Genomic DNA, 19,031 nt, shown 5'->3' on the forward strand with positions numbered 1-19,031 from the left:
TACACTGGACTTTCCAGTGTCCAAGCTCTAAGCTATCTGTGTTTTGGCTTTGGACGTATTTTGTTACATGTAAACTGGATTACTTGCTAATTTTCTTTAGCTAGACTCCTTTAGTTTAAAGTTCACCACTGGTTACAGTTCCTAAAATTTTATTATTCTCTGAGAAAAAGAGAGAGAAAGAGGAGACTGAAATCTTACTGAGCTCCAAAGAGCACTTGTGAAATTTAAGAGAGATATTTGGAATGGTTTATGGAATCTGTCCGATTAATTTTGTTCTTTCTCCAAAGGGCTGCATTAAATAGATAGAAGCATTCTAAGAACAGTGATAACATTTTTAAAGTTGTTCAAATCGAGTTTTTGATTTTTTAAAAACTTTTGAATAAATCGTCTATTTAAAGTAAGTTCTATACAAGCAAAAGTTCCATTGGCAGAATGAATGAAAGTAGCAACTAGAAGCTTTGATTAACATCTTCCTTCTGTGAAAAGATAATCTGTTTTAAACTATCTTTCATTAGTCATAAAATATAAAACCAACAAAATATATAGAATAAGGTTTAATAATTATTTTTTGTTTAATTAATATTTACATGTATATACCATTTATGGTTTCATTTTTCTTGAAGTTTAACACAATTTTTTTCCTTAAGTGAGCAACATTCTTTACTTTCAGTCTGGTTTGAAACTTGAACTTTCAGGTCAAATTAAACATCATAGTAATTGCAAAATTAAACAGCATTAATATCCTGAATGACTTCTTCAGTCTCACAGGACTTTTCTACAAGGACGTAGTGGGAATGAATCCAAAAGAAAGTTATTTACCACATTAATGGCAATTACCTACAATTTTTCTGTTGTGTAGTGAGAAATATGTTATTTTTGTAGCATTTTATAGCTTCTAAATGACTCTGTAAGATTTTATAATAGAGATGCAGTTTTGTTCTAGCTGCAGAAGTTCTAGGATAGAGTAACTTTTCTCCCCTGTAAGAAAAGAAAAACCTTACAGGACAAAAGAGTAATGACATGAAGGAGTGAGCAGAGCTGTAGAACAGCTTTTTTTTCTCAAATCCTGAACAGAGAACTACATTTATTATCTTTTTTTGTCCCCGAGTGATCTAAGATACTTTAAATGTTTACAAGGAAACAGAAAACATATTTTGAAGTAGCATCTGAACACTTCAGAATAAATGAAGGAATAGCCTGATTGTGTTTTTGCAAACATATTTTTGTGTGTCTTCAGATGCCATTTTTTTTTCCTAATTGATTTCAAAGCATTGTGACTTAGTAGTGATTTGTTTTGGTAAGAATTGGTATCAGTGTAGTTTTAAAAAGGAGAATGGAAAGGACAAAAGACCGCATTGTTTCAGATTTTGTGAAGTACTGAATCATTGTTTTCCCCACGTTTATGCTACCCTTCTGTGAATGCAAACAATGAGGATGTGATTAATGCAGTACTTAGAAGGTTAAGGTGAAGTTTCAGGCTGGATTCAAAAGCAATAAAAAGTGTAACAGGAAACTTCATATTGCTTCATGTTAATGTTCAGGGCTGGATCACAACTACTGGAAGGATAAGACAGCGTGAAGTCACTTGCTGTCTGGGTTTATGTGAGCATGTCTGAAATGGCATCTATGGGGTGAAGAGGAAGGGGGAAATGAATGCTATGCACACTGCTAAATATTTACACATTTCAAAGAAATCAAATCAACAAAACAACTTCATTCATTTTGTTAGTTAGATCAACACAAAAAAATCTGGTAGGTACTGTACGTATAGGTACAACCAGTAGCTTTCTGCTGGAAAACAGTTTAAAATATGTCTATTTCCATCTATAAGAATAGTTTGATAATTACACAGTACTGTCCATTAACTAGCAATATTAATCTTGTAATGGGGTATATGACTTGGTTAAACTTAACTGTATAAAGCAAGGGCCCTACCACATAGTATTAAATCTGGAAAACATAGAATGTGTGGTCAGCAGAGTTGCTGTCCAGAGGGCTGATTTTTTTTTTTTTTGTATGGAAAATGGGAAAAGTGAGTAGACCATTTTTTAGGAGTTAATAAGGGTTGATTTTTTTAATTGTTTTTTTTAAAGAAATGTTATTTTTAATAAACTCCATACTTTGTCAGGCTATGCAATTTATTTGTTTATATTTATGCATTTTGTAGGGTTGTTGCCTGTACAAATTTCAGAGATGGAGAAGTGGAACTGAAGTGGTTAGTTATTCTCAGAGTTCTATGGAAGAGAAAAAAAATATCTAATTTTCAACCTTTTATCCTTTGGATCTGTTAATACTGCACTATCATGTTTTAATTCTTATTTATTACAACCACACAAATATATGAGAGGCCTGGACTGTGTTTTTACCTTGTGCAGACATGTTTGTGTGCTCGATGCGAGTTGAAGGTGGCAGCAGTTTAATCAAATAAGTGTATGATGGGCTGTGAGATATTTTGACCTTTCACTTATTCCGTGAAAAGTGATAACATTTCCATCCCTGTGTGATGTACAAAAGTGGTTACTGCGATCCCTCCACTGAGAATGCTGATGTTGGGAGGCTTGGTGGTAAAGGGTGATTTTTTTTTTGTCAGATTTGTCATTAACAGCATAAAATGGAAGTAGTAGCTATATGTACACAGCATGGATATGATGCAGTGTGATAACATTTAAAAATGACAAGTTGATACTACTTTTAATAAAGCAGATGTGCATGTGTGTATGTGTATATATAAATATATGTATGTGCCAGTTGCTGGGTTCCAAAGCAGTTAAAAATCAGACTATAACTCTATTTTTCATTATAATTAATGTCTCAGGAATAAGACTTTGGACAATTTTGCTTATCATGGGGCTGTGTAGCTGTCTTTTTCATTGGCAAAGCTCAGATTGAGCTCACATTCTGAGCTCTGCAACCTTCCAGAAGAGGGATAATATTTCCATATTTCACATATTTGAGTGCTGAAGATGCTGGTTGTTTGTTGGGGTGGTAGGAACCACTGCAAAATGTTTATGTAGCAGTTCTTCTGGGACGCTGAGCAAAAACTGTCTTTTATTGCCTTTTGCATGTAAGGAGATTATGAGTATGTTCTGTTCCAACTCTCCTGAGCTGCACTGTGCTACGGCCATGCAGGCTGCCTTGCATCTTCCTTCAGCTAGTTTTGACCCCTCTTCATCTCCCTCTCCACTCTGTATCTGAAGTCTCTAGATATGAGGTGCAAGGTAACGTGCCCTTTTGGTTGAATTTCAGACCAGTCTTAAATTCTTTAGGCAGAAAGGGAAGAGGTTCCATGTGGAGCAATGGTGCGATCTTAAAACTGCTGGGGGGGGAGAGAGGGAGAGTGATTTTGATGAATAGGCAAGAAACCACAGCAGGAGAAATTCCAAGGTGGTTGCCTGTAGCTGACAGGAGGCCGGGAGGTCTCTAAGCTGCCATATATTGTAGGTCAGACCCAGACGATCATAAAGTTCTTCACTGTATTCCCATGGGTCTACTCATTATATATTTCATTGAGAGCACTTTGGGGTAGTTCAGGGTGGGAGGGGAAGGGAGTTCAATCCTTTCAGATTCAATTTTGAAACATTGAAGGGATTCCAGGCAACTCTTCCCTGAATATCGCTATGGAGTTTTTTGGCATTATCCCCAAACTAACAGTATGCTGTGTCGTTAAAAAATAAAACAGCTACATTTTCTTCTTGGCATAGGTTTCTGCAAAGCGATAAAAGACTCCCTATGTTGATTACAAATATTGTAAAGTGTTTACTTTGCTCCATAAACTTGCGGCAGTTCATGCTTGGATATATTGTACGGGACGTGGCCCCTTAAGATTTTTTCCATTTTTCTTCTTGCATCAGTTTAATGTGCAAGTGAGACTTTTGAAGCATGCATCTACTTAAAAAAGACAAAATACAACTACCTTATTTTTCTTAATGTGCAACTAAAAAGTATATCAGGCATCTGCATTGGTAATTACTTAAATAAATTTCCTGTTCGTTGTGCTTATGGCATGTATATACAGCCAACTATATATAACAAGGAAAATTTCTTCACTGGGTTGCATGGTTAATAGGGCAAAAGCAATATGCCCTGCACAGCAAGTGAACTCAGTGAGAGCAGTTGTAGGCAGGATATAATTTAGTTGGAAATCTTGGCCTCAGTTCTTAACATTCACTTTTCACTGTTGGAAAGTTGCACAATTTCCCAGTGCCTTCATTTCTCCATGTTTAGAGCAGAAATAAAATTTACCTGGTATGCAAACAAGTTATGCTGTTCTGTATTTCTGCATTGAAACAATAGAATATCTTTGCTTTTAGATATTTGTTCCTTAATAGTTCAAACACGAGTTTCTCTTAATACAATTCTAATTCTTCTACAGAGAAATTCCCAAATCTCATGCCTTTCTAATGTTCCCAACCCTGAAAGTACCAACTAAAGAATGACAGGCAACTTGACAGTGAGATCTGTGTGATCTCTTCCTGTGCTCTGAACATAAAGTCTGCACAATCAATAATTGTGGTATTCAGAATTTTTGAATTGTAAAGTAAGAATTACAATAGGCTAAAAACTTCTCAGAAATGTTGGTAAAGTTGCCTCTTGATGTCCCCATAATAAAGGTCAGGGCCATACTACTTCTGCCTTGGGCAAGAGAAGAGTGACCATTGGCCTTCTACTGTGGGTCACTGTAGGGCCTCATTTCTGGAGTATTAGACTAGTTGCTCATGACTGAAGGTCACAGACTGGACCATAGAGCTGGATGAAAGCCAAGAATTTGTTTTCATGAAGTAGTATTGGGCTGCTTAATTTTGCATTACATTGTGACAAAAGCAAGGTTTTTCTAGCTTTCTGTTTATGAAAAGTGTACTGCGTGGGAATAGGAGAACCTATTCTGGAATAACTGGAATCCTGAATGCCTCTTGCTGTGCTTGTATGGAAGCAGGGATGTGAGTCTAAATCTCCACCTTCTTTATGAAATGAAAATATTTTACTTACTTTCTAATATATGTTGTTATGGAAGGACCATATCTTTCCTTGGTTAGCTAAATTTTTGATGATAGAATTCATTTGATAGCTTTTATGACTTTGCCTACCACTATGCAGAATTACTTTCCAGATAGCTTTCATGTCAAATAAAACACAATGTCAGGTAGAATTGATGTTTATGAAAAATAGAAATCTGAGTGCTAATGTTCCTACTGTGAAGTTCTGGAGGCAGTTTTTAAGAAATTTTAATCAGACATTAAATAATCAATAGTTGCTAGTTCACAGAAAATCTTTCAAAATTTTAATTTCTTTGGTTTCAGGCTATTGGAAGCTACAGATATAATTTTCATCAGGCCTTGAGGAATTAAAAGTCTACTCCCATTGAATTTAAATGTAATTTGAACGCTTTATTACCTCAGGCTTCTTTGAAAATCCCAGCATGCATGGTTCGGATCAATTGTTCCCTTAATACTGAAGGCAGTGAGCTGTGAATTCTGAATTTCTAGTCCTTCAGAAATGCATGGGTCTAGATGGGAAGAGATGAGAGCTGAAATACCTTCAGGTGAACTTTGAATTCTTAGAAGACATTATAGAGGAACTTTTAAGTATCTCATAAGGAGTAAGTTCATTTTCATCATTTTTCTTCTTTGTTGTTCACCTTTAGGGTCCACCTAATTATGTGGAAAAAAAAGCCACATGTTCTCAAAGATTCTGTAAAACTTTTTCCTTTTGCTAGTTGCATAATTTAAATGAGAAGTCTTCTGTCCTGGTAAGGACTTATGGTGTGAAGACTATTTTCTGTTCTACACTATACTTTTTTTTTTTGTATTCACAGTACATTCATAGTATCAACAGGAAAAAAAAAAGTACCTGCTATTTCTGTCTCTCTGTAGATTTATAAATTTGTCTTTTGGCTGGTATCTTGAATTGTTCTGGAAAATATTCAGATAAACTTAATATCCAGTTCCTTTTCAGTTTATTTTTAGTAATTCTGAAGTTACTCTATATTTACTGTGAGAAATGTTTCCAGTGGATAAATTTCTCTGAGTATACTTGTTATCTTTTCTTTTAGTATTCTCTGATCAATAATTCAGCCACCCACCTCAGAACCTCTGCTCAGGCTGCTTCTGAGTTATAAGTTGTCTCCATTGATACTAGAAGGAATTCACATGGGTGCACATGAAGCAGACTTGGGAAAAAAGTAATCTCCATTTTTTTGTGCTTTCAGTCACATCATGAAGTGATCTTAGAGCATGTGAACTCGTTTCAGATGAAGTTAACATGGGAGATACTCCCCAGTTGTCTATTCAAACAACAGACACAAACTAGATTTGAAATGTTCATCAGGTATTCATAGCTGAAAAATTCATGAAGTCCTCAGTACCAAAATGTATCCAGAATCATCCTGGCAGTTAGAATGTTTTCTTGAGGGGGAACTGGTGTGTGTATTGATCATTTAATGCAAAAAAAAAAAAACAAAAAAACCCAGCATTTTGTTCTTTTTGCAGCTGGCCTAATCATTATATTTTTGTATGTATAACATAAAGGAAAAAGAGTTGGAGGAACTCGCCAAAACTATTGCATTTCCTTTTCATGGTTGGCGTGTTCTTTTGAAGACAAAAAGGTAATCTGGAAGTAAATACTGCTTCAGGAGTTCTACACAAATCTAACGAAAAGTGGGGTTAACTCCTCTTCCTCATTGTTGCTTGTTGATTAATTTGAGACAGCATCTGGTAAGCACTCTAGGAACTTTTGCACTGTGGTCGTCTTCTCTCCTTTTTACCCAGCTTTTTCTTCAGTTCAGATGAGAGCTGAAACACAAAGACAAGGCAAAGAGCCTGATTACGGGCTCCTCCATCCCTGGACTTGAAACACTTGAGCTAGTGGTTTGGTTAGCTGAGCCTGCTGTGCCTGGAGGAGACCTGGGCTTTCAGGAAGATTGTGCTGGGTGGCTCCTACAAATCCAATGAAAGTGGAGTGGTGGAGCCAAACTTCAGGTTTAGAAATACCTAGATTGCTATGAAAGCAATGGCTCCTATTTATTTCCATGGAAACTACAACAGATACAAAGAACACAATCCTGTTTGACAGAGCAAGTTCTCAGCTTCAAAACACTGTTTTTCAACATAGTTACCACCAGTAGATAAGCATTTTTTCCAGCAATGAACAAGAGCCTGCATGTCACACTCACAAAAATCTGCACAGCCATCCAGTATGTGGCTTGCTTTCCCATTACTGTTGCCACTGCTGAAACACACAATCCACCATCTGAGTGTATTCAATCCACTATTTGATCTCCATAAATGTTCAGCAAGCGTCAGTGAATGTCAGTGGGTAAAATTTCTTCCACCTGGAGGAATTCAGTGACACTTTGCTTCACACACATTTCCATGTAAGATGCTGCTTTGTCAGACTCCTCTGTTGCCATCTGTCATAGGGCAACAAAGTGTAATGGAATATTGGTGGGAAGGTCCAACCTCTACTGCCATACCAACATCCACCTCTGACATTGTGGGCCAATATAATAAAATAGGAGGCATTACTTTTGGATCAGCTCTTGTATATAGTCCTTGACTGAGCATAACATTGGTTTTTGTAGGGTATAAGCACTTCTCATTCCATAGGGAATGTGCCTGGGTTGCAAAGAGAAGTAGCCCATAATTACTGGGCAGCACTATGAGACTTGTTGCAAAGGGAGCAGTTCACAAGCATGAGATGTATTTAGCATAGTAAGGAAAAAACTGTATTAGGCTTCGAATCTTCTGTGATAAGCCTCACATTCCATTGTCAGAGTCTATCATGTCACCTTTTAAAAAGCTGCTAAATGTGCTTTATTCTTTTTGTTCAGCTTCACAATTAAAACTAAATCATCCTGCCGAGGGCTGTCCATTTTGTCAGAAGTTGGCAGGTTTGAAAGCAAAAAGTGGTAATACAAAAGTGACTCATCTTTGAAGACACGTTTCCTTTTGATAGTTAGATAACAGTAGAATAATGAAGCATTTCAGAGTATTTATGCAGTGCAGCATATTATTAAGCCACAAATATAGTCTAATTTCAAAAGACAAAAATTAGGATGCTTTAAATCCCCCAGTTTGTAGTCTGTTTTGTATGTCATAAGTTGACAGCTGTAGATCAGAAAGAAGACTGACATGTTCCTGGCAAGGAATAAGTATGTGTGAGCAAGAACTTCCTGTGAGATATTGACCTGGTCACAGTCAGCTGCTCTGAAATTTGTTGTTTATGTAATCTGTCTAATATGTCTAAGGAGCAGTGTATCAGAATCAATCCATCCAAATGCCTTTGGAAGATCAATAAAAGGATAATAAATCCAATAACTCTCTGTGATCTTCTCTAGTGTGAAGCTATGGGGGAAGCCTTGCACAGTATAAAGATTAATTCTAGTACACATATGGTAAAGTGACAAATGCACTGGGCCAGATCTATGGCTGGTGCAAAATACATTTCAAATTCATTCTGAAGCTTTATTTTCTGTAATAATCTGCTCTCAAAAAACAAATGTCTACAAATGGAAATTGTGGAAGACATTTTCTAAAGAGAAATAGACTTGAAGATTGCAGGTAAAGATTCCTGCCCCCTATTTATTTAGTTATTTATTTATTGCTGTTGTGAATTTCCCACTTAATTTCTCTTTAGTAAAAAGAAACATTTCTTGTCTATGATACTGTTTTACGTTCTAAATTACGGCGATTATAACAATAAAAAAGTAAAGTAATCTGCCTAATGATTGAGGGAAAAGCTGCTGATGTAGTCTGTCTAGACTTCAGTACTGTGTCCCACGGTATTCTCCTGGAGAAGCTGTCAGCCCATGGCTTGGACAGGTACACTCTTTGCTGGGTAAAGAACTGGATGGATGGCTGGGCCTAGAGTGTGGTGATAAGTGGAGTCACATTCAGCTGGTGACTGGTAACAAGTGGTGTTCCCCAGTGGTCAGTTGTTGGTCCTGTCCTGTTTAAAATATTTATTGATGATCCGGACTAAGAGATTAAGTGCAACTGCAGTAAGTTTGTGGATGATATCAAGCTGGGAGGAAGTGTTAATCTGCCTGAGTGTAGGAATGCCGTTCACAGGCTGGATTGCTTAGCTGAGGCTAATTGTGTGAACTCTAATAAGACCAGCTGCCAGGTTCTGCACTTTGGTCACAACAGCCCCATTCAGTGCTACAGGCTTGGGGCAGAGTAGCTGGAAAGATGTGTGGAGGACAAGGATCTGGAGGTATTAGTCAATATTAGTCACAGCTGGCTGTAACTAATAAGCCAGTAGTGTGCCCAATGGACAAGAAGGCCAACGGCATCCTGGCTTGGATCAGAAATGTGTAGTCAGCAGGTCTAAGGAATAGATTGGCTCCCTGTACTTGGCCCTGGTGAGGCCACTCTTTGAGTAGTGTGTTGAGTTTTGGGCCCCTCACTGCAAGAAAGACATTGAGGCCCTGGAGCATGTCCAGAGAAGGGCTGTGAAACTGGAAAAGGTCTGGAGCACAAGTCTTATGAGGAGTGGCTGAGGGAGCTGGGATTGTTCAATCTGGAGAAGAGAAGGCTCAGGAGAGACCTAATCACTCTCTATAATGACCTAAAAGGAGATTGTAGCAAGATAAGTGTTGGCCTCTTCTCCCAGGTAACTAGTGATAGGACAACAGCTGCTGGCTTTAAATTGCCCCAGGGGGAGGTTTAGGTTGGATATTAGGAAAAATGTTTTCTCAGAAAGAGAGGTAATGCATTGGAACAGACTGCCCAGGGAGATGGTGGAGTCACCATCCCTGAAGGTTTTAAAAAAGAACGTGTAGATGTGACATTTGGGGATGTGGTTAGTGGGCATGGTGGTGATGAGTCTGCAATTGGTCTAGATGATATTAGAGGTCTTTTCCAACCTTAACAGTTTGATTCTATGATTCTAAATAAAAAGGCTGCAGACCTTTATATGTATTTGGATAATGTATTTGGATAATTAGTTTCCTTACCAGACTAGCAACACTCTGTATGAGTCCTTTATGGGAAGGGGGAAAAAGCCCCAAACCTTTGTTTGATCAAAGTCCTGGGAATTAATCTTTTTTTTTTTTTTTTTTCATTATATTGTGGTAGGTATTGAATTGAGTATATCATCTAGAGATGATGTCACATATGGTTTATTTTCCAGTTGTCACACTAGCTCAAACAAGTTTAGAAAAGAATCCTACCACTTCTGTTTTTGACTGAATGACATGAGAGAAGTGACCTTTCTCATGGTGTATGGACACATCAAGGAAATATTTACCCATGTTTGAAAACCACACAATTCTATTTATAAGATCCATTCTAAAAATGTTCAAAGATCTGTGGACTGGTTGCATCTTCTCAGATCAACTCCAGAGGCTTTGAAGGTCAGGAATAGCACTTTAGCCATCTAGATCTTGTTCGGTGAAATAAATATTTATTTGAAAACAAGGAAAAGAATGTGTAAAGAGTTGAAGTTTCAAATTACAAAGATGAAAGCAGATCCAGCATTAATTCACATAAAACATGCTAAATTGTTACATTTGAGTTACAGACTTTTTAGAATTCTGGAGAATGACTTTTATTATGTTCTAAACATTCCTACATTTTTAGTGCACAAAAATCTGACAATACCTTAACATGAAACAGAATACTCATGATCCTCTTTGTTCATATCACCTTACCATCATAGTATCTGTCTTTCATGAACCTAGTTAAGGAGAAGTTTATTTTGAAATGAACCAGCTGATGGAATTCAAGTACCCTGTTCCTCCAGTTAGTGATGTCTCGTTCCTCAGAAATACAGGCTTTACTAGTGCCAGCTCAGGCAGTTTGTTGCGCTGTTATAAGTTCAGGGCAACAGTCCTCATCTTGATGGGTGCTCTTTCTGGGATGAATTTCTGAAGAAGAGAATGCAGACCTATTTTAAACTTCATCTTTAGCCGTGGATATTTAGTGTGGTATTCTTTCTGCTCCGAATAGTGATACTTTAGTGAAAATAATAGGAATAGGTGTCATTAAACCTTTGCCTGCTGGCTTCTTGGTATTTAACAGGAGTTAGCTAAACAAATTAAGTGTCTGGTTTTAATAAGATTAAGTATGTTTAAGCAAATTCATCAACATAATGGATTCTGGATGAAACGAAAATGGATTTCAAGGAATCATACTGGTGAAATAAGGAAGTAGGAAAAAAATACTTGTAAACTTAGTGACTCACTTCTTTGGTCAGTTGGTAGTTACATATTCAGTTGTCTTCAAAGGAGAGCTGAGATGACGCTACCCAAGTACTTTTGAAGATTTTACTGGATTACTGTAATAGTTTTAAATATAAAACTTTAGAATTAAGAAGAGAGTGTTTCAGATTCTGTTTTCCTCTTGAGAGAGAGAGAGAAAAAAAAAAGGCAGTGGGAAAATAATAAATGAAAAAAATACCAGGACGTAGTCTTTTGCCATTTGAGAGGAGGAAAAAGAAGATAACACTTTGGTTCTCTTTCTGTATTTCATGAGCTCAGAACTTATCTTTGTTCTCTTACTTTCTTCACCAGACTGAAAATTATCTGCTATTAAGGCACTGAATTCTGAAGGAGTACTTTTATCAAAATGTTGCACGAAGGTGAATATAGTGTTAGCATGAAAGCAAGGATTGGAACATTTCCTTTTATCCACTGAAGAGACACCAATTTAAGATGTTCAGACCATTAGCATATCTACTTTCAGAAATAACCAAAGATGGCTCATAAAATGTTTTTTTTAGCTTACTAATAGTAAAATAGGATGTTGAGGGTTTCTTGTAGCACGTGGCCAAACGCTGAATAAACTACATTCAGATTAGTACTGCTTTGCCTGCTGCACATTTTTTTAGGCTAGAGGTTCTTTCACATCATTACAGTCCAACATATCTATACAAGTCTTTTAGAATAAGATGAGGTAGCACTAATGGAATTGTTTATGGTGGTGTAGAAATAAAAATTATTTCTGATTAGTGGCACAGTTTAATTTCAAGACCATCCCCTCCCTGTGAGTTTTATGTCCTAGGTGGAATGGAGAAATTCATCTGGTGGGTTGCCCCATACAAAAAGTGTGACTTGGAGATGATCTATTTGAGGGGTCCTTGTAGGCAATATGTTTATAATGCTCACAGTGAATAAAATAGGTAAATAGTGAAGTCAACTGAAGCAGGGAAGGATGGTGCTTCCTATAACAAATTCTTATTCAGAAGCTTCATCCCAAGTGGACAAAGATCAGATATCAGCAGACTAACTTTATTCTGTCACTCCCTCTCAACTCATTCTGAAGCTAGAATGGGATCACACTGAAGTGGTGAAGTACTGAAAGTCCAAGGTCCACTAACAGTACGTAATATTTGCAGTTTGTGTACAAAGGAAAAGCTCATTTCTACTTTAACAGATTTTTTTTTTTCTGAGTAGGATCTCTCTTGTTGAACTTTTTTTTTAGTGTCAAAATATTTACAATAGTCGTGAAAGATTGAGGTTGGTACTCATATAAATAGGGAAAGAAAAATCAAAGTGACAAATACTATTCTTAGTTGTAGATGTCATAAAATCATCTATGCTCAATATTTTGAATGTTGTGAATCTTTATAGTGATTTGTTAGGTATTTACTGCAACTCTTGGAAAAAGGGAAGAGCATTATGTTCAGCCAATGATGACTTCAGTATTCAATGTATTTTTCAGACTATCCACTTTTCCTGTTTGTCTCAATTTTATGGACAGGCCTGTGACCTTCCTTTATTTTTTGAATACTTCAAAGAAAGAAGAGTAGCTTCGAGTTCTTCAGGTGCTGCTCTGGTGATTGTCTGAAAATGTGTGGTCCTCAGAATGTGGTATTGGTTTTTCATTTTTGGAAAACAAGAAATAATACAGGTCTGGATCACTATAATATTTCATTTGAGAGCTTGGATACGTGCAGAACAATACAATATCTAACACGTAGAAAATGGTTCAATTTCTAGAGTTCTCAGGCAAATTTTGGAGATTTTATTTATCTATGCACGTTTTACTCTTTTCCCTCAATAGTGGAAGGCAGCAGGACATTAATATTTCGTGGTAATTTCTTTCTATTGCACTTGGCTTAAATTCTCGCATCCTGTCCAAGAAAAAACTGTGATGGCATTTAGCATGTAATGTCTCAGTATCATGGGATTTGTTCTTGATATTGCTCTGTTGTCTCTCACTGAGTTTTGATTTGTTTTGTTAATGAATAAAAATTTTGATTTCCATTGTAACTCTGCTTGTGACCCTCCACAAAGTGATGATTTCAGTTAGGTGTGCTATAGTTCCTTATCAAAGAGTTACATTTTATAATGTTGAACATACCTTTTATTTTCTTATTTGATAAATTTTGATTCTTTGTCTTTATAATCTGTATATTAAATCCCATGTTTGCTCAGCTATGAAGTAAAATGTGCTGCTGTTACTGTTTCAGCATATTCAAAGTAGATCTGACCTGAGTTCTTCAAGAAACATGAAGTTGCATGAAATGTTCTTCATAAATGTTTATGCACTAAGCTCTGAAATTTTTAGGACAGCAGTACATGTTTCAAGTTACTTTCCTATGCCTCTTATGAGATTGAATCACTGCGAAAGTATGTGAAGGAGAAAGTCACACTGTGGTACAATTGTTGAGTTTCGTATTGAATGGCTACTATGTGAAGGATTAACATTTAAATTTATTTTATAAGCTTCCTAACAAAACCAATAATGCAAGTGCCTACCTGTATTAAAATCTATATCTTAAGGGTTAACTATACTACACAAAAAATAGTTAAAACTCAGTACTTTTAACTGTGTATGGCTTTGCCTGTGGGGATTTCTGTGAATGCTAATAAAGAAAGCCAATTAGAAACATGCCAAGCTTCTTTTCTTCTTTGGGCCTGCTCATCTATAGTATATGCAGAGATGACATTTTGAACCATGGGTCTCTTGAGGTTTAGTCTTGTAATCATGTATATATCCATACCTAGAAATGATAAACACATAGACTAGACATAATTCAACACTCAAGGTTAACTAAAGGGATGGATAATATACCAAGATCAATTGCCTTGTTTTGCATAGCTATTGCTTTGCTTATATTACTTCCAATTTAAAAAGTAAATTTGCCTTGGAAAAATAACTACTTAATCATCAGAAGCATCAATTACAAAAAAAATACATTTGCATTTTGCAGTTTTACAAACGTCTTAGTACAAAATATAGAAAATGTCTTCAGTTGCTAAAAAATCTTTCAGACTCCAAAAACCTGTTACACTTTCTTCTTGCCTTAAAATGATACACTTCGTGATCTGCATAATCTGTGTTAGTTAAATAGTCCTAGTGACGTTCTGCTACTCCAGACAATAAGGGTAATGAGTATATGAAGTTACTGATGTTTTGTGCAATGCAAGATTAAATTGATCTTTTGTAAATTTGATTGTCACTCTATTGAAGTTATGTATGCTTATAAACTATCTTGAATTTGGCTCAAAATTGGCTGATGACTGGAAAACAGAATATGTGAAGAAATATATATATACATATATATAATGGGATTTATATTCTTTGTGATCTCCATTTATTCTTCAGTTATCAAATCTATCTTCACTTATCCTTTGTGTTTGTGTGTTCATATTGCATGTATACAAGAGCATGCAAATTTAGGAGCAAAAGTCCACTTCCACTTTGGTTATGCTTTGTCAGAAAAATTAATGAAATTCCAGTAATGTAACTTTCACTTCCACAAGTATAGACATCCTTAGATCATCTACATCTAACTCTATAATGCATAGCTTCACACTTTTGCTGTTCCTATATATTGTGCAACTGTTACTGTGGTTTTCGACATTCTGTGGTATATTAGGTACCTTGCAAATACAAGAAAGCTCATACATAACAGTAACAGTATCCATACTTATAAATGGCAAAAATCACTTTGTCAAATATACTCCTTTTATGATATTGGATCAAGATTATTGTTGGTGATGCTGCAGAAACGATGAAAAAAAGCTTGAATTCTACATGTCAAACTGAGTTTTCAAAGTTAGGAATGGTGGAGGTTTTTGCCTTTAAAAACAAACAAAGACCTCTTTTTTTTTTCCTTGTTGAGCAGGGCAAATTTGAGAAAGATGACCTGAACAACAATAATCTCAGAATTTTATGGAGTCATTGTTTCTGAGTGAACTGTGCATTGTCTTTATATTACAGGCCTGGAAAGTAACATTTTCTGTAGATGTCAGCTTCTTTCTGGTGTGATGCTCCATTCTTCTGGTGACGTCACATGCAGCACTGAGTAATATTGGTAAAATGGAAGAGGTCTCTTAGAATAAGGTATGTTTCTTTGTTTTTCATGAGATTGGAGTTACTTTTCTATCTAATGTAAATTAAAGTAAATGAGTATTTAAATCTTCTAAAGTTTGGAGAAATACCTGACCTCACAACTATTGCTGCCATTGGTTATACTTCTAAAATTATCAGCAGAAGGTACATTCAAAGTATCTTGTAACACTGCAGCAGAATGCACCACTCATTATCACCAGCAGAACCTGGAAAGAGAAGGATATATTTAGATTCCTATAATTGGCTTTGAAATAAATGAGTGTCTAAAATATCAATGGTTTATATAATGGGAAGAATTCTTACAATTCTATAACAGGATTGTAGTTTTCAAGACCATTGCATTAGTAACAGTAGAAGCAAGTACACAGTCATTCTTACCTTGGTGCTGCAAAAAAAAAAAAAAAAAAAAAGAGCAAAATGGAGCTGAAAAACAAAATGCAATTGAGAACACAATGGAAGAGATTTGCTTGGAGAGGACTCTGGTGAAAAATTCGGAAGGGCAAAAGGGTAATTGCAGAAGTATGACAATGGAAAGGACAGTTATGAAGTTATTTTGTTAGATCCATAATTTGCTTCACTCTGATTTGTCATTTGTAATGGCTTCCTATGTGTTGGTTTCTACCAAGCAGAGCTGCTAACACTTCAAAGTGTTATACTGGGCTCTAATGTTCTGTGAGGTTTTGTTAGTCCCGCAGTAATTTTCTAAAGCATTCTTGGGATGTTGTGATTGTTACCTATGACTGAAATTATACTCTGTAGTTCCTAAGAATGTGTTAATAGAAATAATATATCTTAATTAACACTCTGTAATCAATGTTTTTCTTAATAGAATGGTTTAATGAGAGTGATTTTGAGAAATGTTTTCCTGCGTGCTCACATCATTTCTGGTCAAAGTGCAGTGCAATGAATAGACACTGCCTAAGGGCATTGGTTCCAGTTTACTGTTTTCTCACTGGTAAAGACATATTGAGGTGAGAGTATGTCACTTAAACATGGGACTGGTAAATATGACACACAACCTGCAATAGATCCGTGACCATCTGGAGCAGCAGCTGAGCCCTTGGCAGGATACCCCAGAGCATGCAAAATGCACAAGTTGCCTGTGCTTAGCAGTCCTATCCTATATATTAGATTTCTACTGCAAGAAAACTTAAAAGCTAAACAGACTTAGTTAGGGTTGTGACAGACAGTAATCCTAGACTCAGAGGTGACCTAGGAAATATAAACTACATGTTGTAAGTGGGGGTACCTGGAGACCTGCAAAGAAAGAAGCATTGAAACGATGCAACTAAAACAACCACTAGGAAGATGTAAGACAGTAGGGGGCTTAATTTATCTTATTTTCCATTGATTGCTTTTCCTACTTCTCTATTCTTCATGGGCAAGCAATTCACCCCTTTCAAGTGAGCGACATTTTTTCTGACTTGTCCTGCCATTCATTATTTCACAAAAAGAAATGTATTAATTGCTCTACGCTGTAATGCATTCCCTCATTGTGTATCAAGTGTAAGGGAAAATATTGCAGTTGGTATCTGACATGTGGAACTAATTTGCCTCTGTTGGAGTTCAGGGAGAGGTCTTGGCTATTACTGTGGAAGAAAACATTATGAATTATAGGCACCTCACTTCATGATACTTCATTTGTAGTTTCCATTTGTGATGATATACTCTGAATAAAATATGGGGATGATATCTGGCCCCATTGCGATCAGTGTGTAAGGGGGGTTCTCTTAACTTCAGCTAGGCCATGACCCTGGGAATATCTGATGGCTCCTGGTGAAGGATTTGTTCTATTCATGCCCCAAACTAGACCTCCTCTGAGGACTTAGTTTTTAATATTACTACCAAATCTGCTTCTTAGGTAGTAATTCTCTCTTATTGAAGTTTATTTGTTCTTGATTTGGGGGATCCTATGCTCAGAGGAAAATACATTTCTATATCTGTGTTTTTCTATACTTAAATATGATGGTGTTTTAGAGGTAATTGTAGACCAACACTCAGCAAGTAATATATGATAAAAAGAGAGAAAGGATTTCAGAATTGTTTCCCAGAAGATAGGGTGGCAATCCAGCAGGTAAATACAGTACAAATGAGACTGAACTCTGAAAGGAAACAATAGATAATTTAATAGCTCTTTAATATCACCAGTATCTGCGATCATAAACTCTTCTCATGAGTGTATGGTTGCTTTTTCTTTGCTAACTGTTGATTTGATAAGCTTTTTTTTTTACTCCACGAATAGAAATGGTTAGTAAGGATTAATTTTTTGGTTTAGTAACTGACTGTCTCACACTACTATTGTTGGAACATGAATCATCTACAGGTAATTCACACCTTACAAAACATTCATACTTTCTTCATAGTGTCACTCTTCTGAGTTGTTAGAGCTAACGCTGTACGCATGTATATTAAAATAATGAAGTAAAAAATTAATCTTGCTAGTTTCTATTACTTTTTCATCAACATGCATCATTGTTAAGACTTTACTTTTTTAATTAACTTGACAAAACATACCACTTATTCAACTGGAAGAATACCAAGAACAAGACCCCAGTGTTCTCAACACAGTTGTCCTGGATTTTCAAAGTGTTTGAAGCACCCTGGAGGTAGATGATTTTAAACTAATTTGTAAAGGATCCAATATAAATAGATCTATTTTTATACAGGATTTCATACTGATAAGAATGTACAATTGGGATGGGGGGGGAGCAAAAAGATTTGGTGCAGTTTGCAACTTGAAGAACATAATACATTTGACTCCTCTTTCTGTATAACACAAAGAGTTCATATGTTGCACAATGTTCATTTTTAATTAAACATTTTATCATTGCACAGCCTTTTATTGACATTCCTCATAATAGAGCTGATAAGATCTTGACCTACTCTTCAATAAAGCAATGTATAACTCAATATTCTGGCACACACTGTTCCCTTTAGAATTGAACCCATTATTTTCTGATTTAATTTAAAAATTTCATGTACTTTTATTCACACTTATTTACTTTATCTTCTCAGATTTATGCTCTTGTTCAAATTGTGAGATTTGGCTGCAACTGTTTCTTGGACTATTACTTTTTGTTTGATCTTCTAGCTAGCTGAACATTTTACATTGTATTGAGTTTTTCCTCCTTTCCATCTTTTAAAAATTTGCTATAAAAAGTGATTTATCATGTAATCTTGTTTCCTACTGTACCTATTAATTCCAGTTGTGATTAGTAGCGCTAACTTCACTCATGATTGCCTTAATCATATGGATAGAGTTTCTGCTATCACAGGAACTCTTTCAGGTAGTAAATGAGAATAGATCTCTGAAGATATTCCCAAAGATGAATTTCACATTCGATCCCTGTCAGTAACCTTACAGAACCCTGTGACAAAGCTGCCCAGGATTGTCTTTAGCAGTACTGATATAACATCCCTGTAGCTTGGTAGGGTTTCCTCACCTCCAGCTGTGGCAAGGAAGTGGGAGCTGATTCCTTCATTTGCCAATGGCCTGCTGACCCATGAGGCAGCTGGAGACAGATCAGAAGTTGGCCAAAGGACAGAGTGTGGAGGAAATAAGCACACAGTTCTTTTCCAGTGTCTGCTGCCTCTGACAGTAAGTTTATCATGTCACAAGCTATAGTATTCCACTGCATTTAGTAATCGAGATGATCCCCTTATGAAATGAGCATCCACCACACTCACCTAAATAGGATTTCCATGTAGAAGATGCAACATCTGTCTGCTCGC

The 19,031-nt window shown here is 36.2% G+C and overlaps 1 long non-coding RNA gene across 7 annotated transcripts in view; it reads left to right on the forward strand.

Moving 5' to 3' along the window:
* Positions 1-19,031, forward strand: part of LOC116241965 (uncharacterized) — a 343,284-nt gene that overhangs the window by 147,309 nt on the left and 176,944 nt on the right. For all 7 annotated transcript variants that reach the window (XR_016458826.1, XR_016458829.1, XR_016458827.1 and 4 more), the window contains one exon: positions 15,168-15,290. This is a non-coding gene — a long non-coding RNA (uncharacterized LOC116241965). The remainder of the gene's footprint in view (positions 1-15,167; positions 15,291-19,031) is intronic.

Source organism: Phasianus colchicus, chromosome 1, assembly GCF_987193195.1.
Source record: "Phasianus colchicus chromosome 1, bPhaCol1.hap1.1, whole genome shotgun sequence".
NCBI classification, from domain to species: Eukaryota; Metazoa; Chordata; class Aves; order Galliformes; family Phasianidae; genus Phasianus; species Phasianus colchicus.